General features: G+C 38.1%; 1 pseudogene across 1 annotated transcript; it reads left to right on the top strand.

Moving 5' to 3' along the window:
• The first annotated feature begins 57 nt into the window (after positions 1-57).
• On the top strand, positions 58-518 carry LOC113222795 (annotated as a pseudogene). Its single transcript, XR_003308532.1, has one exon. The product of XR_003308532.1 is annotated as a fasciculation and elongation protein zeta-2 pseudogene (transcript).
• The last annotated feature ends 2,934 nt before the right edge of the window (positions 519-3,452 follow it).

Genomic DNA, 3,452 nt, shown 5'->3' with positions numbered 1-3,452 from the left:
TTGCTTCCTTGAAACGTTTTTGTCTTAATATCTGCTGTATTTTGTTTTTGGTCCTAGGAGTGAAAAGGCTCTCAGTGTCTGAGTTAAATGAAATCCTAGAAGAAATTGAGACTGCCATTAAGGAGTACTCTGAGGAGCTGGTGCAGCAGTTGGCTTTACGAGATGAACTGGAGTTTGAAAAGGAAGTGAAAAACAGCTTTATTTCTGTTCTTATTGAAGTGCAAAACAAACAGAAAGAGCACAAAGAAACAGCAAAAAAGAAAAAGAAGCTAAAAAATGGCAGCTCTCAGAATGGGAAGAATGAGAGAAGTCATATGCCTGGCACAGTAAGTGATGTTTTGCAGGAGGTGTCGAACGCTGGAAACAGGTTCCGTGGTAGTCCCGGCCTTCCGGGCTGGTGGCAGGTGCGACAGGTTGTACATGGGCAGGAGTATTACACTTCTAATCAGAGCCCAGGGGGATTTTATTCCAGAATAGCACTGTGCTCAGTTTCTTCAGAAAGCCGTTTTCTTGACTAAAGTGTACTGGTTATCTGAATAATACTGCCTGAAATCTTTAGCAGGGAAGTAAGTGGAAGGAAGAGGGGGCAAAAAAGGAGAATGTCTTGAAGAAAAGAAGCTTTAGCAAGTGTCCATTTTTACTACATCAGAATGTGAAGAGTGGTTATGTATATTTGGCTAGTAGTTTTTTTTTCTTATTTTTGCTGGACTCTTATGAGTCGTGTGATCAGAAATTAAAAGGGGTTTATTTAGAGGTAGCAGAACTCTGCTCAAGGCACAGATTGTTTGTAAACAGGTTTCTCCTGATTTTTCCGCGAGGCTGGAATACAAGAAGGTGAGTGACATCAGCCATTTGGCCTACTATTTGGCAGACTAGACTGTTACTGACCGGTGAAAACAAGTTTAGAACTTGAAACGCTGACCCTTGGATAAGATTTTTTTGTGTCGAAAGTCTTGTATATTTCTACCTTGATTTTGTTTGTGTGTGAAGAAATGTTGGTTTTATTTTTAGAGTATAATGGTTGGGTAAAGGGATCTCTTTTTCTCAATGGAACATCTCTTTTTAATTTGTGATATCAATAACATGGTCTTACAAATCACAAACTAGCTATTATGGTTTGCAATAATATGAATTCTGTTTTTGATAAAGTCTGATTTATCTAAAGAATACTTACCAGAGAAATAGATCTCATTAACCAGATGCTGATGGAATCCTGGAAATACAGTTCTAGGATGTGGGCCGCCAATGAGCAGTTAACACAAAGAGATTCTTAACCATGTAGCTCATTTATTATACTGTTTTTAGCCTATGAGTAAATCCATTTTTTTTAGTGTAATGTTCATTTGTATCTATTTCGAAAGGACATCACTTATACATTGACTTTGAAAAAAGTTTTCAGATATCTATTATTTTTAAGAAATGGCAGTATTGATTGAATAGGTGTTTGTTTAGTCATTCCTAGTGAGTACTCTGAAAAAAAACCAAAACCAACCCACATTTGTTTGAATATACAATCCTAGAAAATTTGCTTTAAAATATTAGGGACACTATTTTGCATTTGCATCTCATATTTTTAGAACTAGCACCCTTTAAATTGTCCTGTTATATAAGTGGGATTAAATAAAATGCTTAGTTAAAAAGTCATAGCATGGTTGGTAATTTCTGCCTATTTGCTTTTAGGGATTACATGTAAATCCTCCATTTATTGCTGTTAACACTTGGCTGAGAAAAGTAAATTTATCCCTAGAGGGGTTTAAAGGCTTCTTTTTGTAACTCCCATGTAAAAAGGGTTAGAGTAAATCCATTGTGTAATTTTACATGGCATTTATATTGAGAAAGGATTTGGCAAGGCAACAGTTAGGTCTTACTTCAGCCTTCATTGGCCTTGAAATAGATTCATAGTAGCAGTAAATATTTTTCATAATATTTGAACCTTTGAAGTTGCATTTTTGCCTGATTTACAGTTTGTGTCAAAAATTTTAATCAGTTCAATAATGGCAAGGCTAAGCTTGCAGTACTAGTTTCCTGTATCCTTTTAAAGCCTAAAAAGCGGCCGGGCGCGGTGGCTCACGGCTGTAATCCCGGCACTTTGGAAGGCCGAGGTGGGTGGATCAACATGGCGAAACTCCGTCTCTACTAAAAAATACAAAAATTAGCTGGGTGTGATAGTGCATGCCTGTAATCCCAGCTACTCAGGAGGCTGAGGCATGAGAATCGCTTGAACCCAGGAGGCAGAGGTTGCAGTGAGCCAAGATTGCTCCACTGCACTCCAGCCTGGGCAACAGAGCGAGACTCTATCTCAAAAAAAAAAAAAAAAAAAAAAAAGCCTAAAATACCAGGGAAAGACCATCCTATCTGTGACACAACTAGCCTGAAATTTGCTCAAAATAAACCCAAAGTGAAATGGCCAGTTGGATAAACACATTCCAGGAGCTTGCCAAACATTTTACCAAGCATTTTATATCACATACAGTCTTGGCAAGACCTGGTCTCTGTGAGTTTACTATTATCAGTGATACTAATTCCTAAAAAATGGTGACCTCCTTAGCATTGTCATGTGTTACCTGTTTTTTTAATAACATCAGTCATTTTTTTTTCCTACCTGAGATATTTTTGTTTTATTAGCAGGACTTGGAGTTTTTCGTTAAGTATAGAATAACTTCCTTCTGTTTTTCTTGATGTATGTTTCACTGAAGCGGTACATCAGTTTGTAGTTGGCATACCACTTTATCTAAAATTGTTACCTTGTTCTCTTTAGTGCAGAGATACTCTAATGAAATATTGGAGTGGGTATAGAGCCGAGTTAAATTTCTTAATTGTTAATTTTGGAGACAGATTTTGTTTTAAATATTTGTTGTGGTGAAAAAGAAAATAGAGGGCATAGGGATGCTGTTTAGAGCATTCGAAAATTTCATTAGACCATGAAAATATGTGAAATGTTCCAGAAAGTATTACCTTATAAAAGTGAAATATTACGTTGATTGGAGTTTTAGGTCTAAAATAACCATAATGCTGTATGCTGGGTAAGGTGAAACAGCATTCGTTCATTCAGCAAGGATTTGTGGAGTGTCTTCCTGCGGCAGGTGTTCTTCCAGATACAATGGGCAGGATGACTCTGTATCATGATGGTAATTCTTGCACTTTGAGAGGCTGAGGTGGGAGGATCCCTTGAACCCAGGAGTTTGAGACCAGACTGGGCAATATAGTCAGATCTTGTCTTTACAAAATAAAAATGTATAAAATTAGCCAGGTGTGGTGGCAAGCACCTGTAGTCCCAACTTCTTGGGGGTCCGAGGCGAGAGGATTGCTTGAGCCCAGGAGGGTGAGGCTGCAGTGGGCCATGGTCACACCATTCCACTTACAGCCTGACCCTGTCTCAGAAGACCCTGTCTCAAACAAAAAGCAAAAAAACAAAACCACAGTGATGAATAGAACAGAATAGACAAGGCCCA

The sequence above is a fragment of the Piliocolobus tephrosceles genome, unplaced genomic scaffold, assembly GCF_002776525.5.
Source record: "Piliocolobus tephrosceles isolate RC106 unplaced genomic scaffold, ASM277652v3 unscaffolded_35236, whole genome shotgun sequence".
Taxonomy (NCBI): Eukaryota; Metazoa; Chordata; class Mammalia; order Primates; family Cercopithecidae; genus Piliocolobus; species Piliocolobus tephrosceles.
Note: the sequence above shows the minus strand (reverse complement) of the source record. Positions and strands in the feature narration are given on the sequence as shown.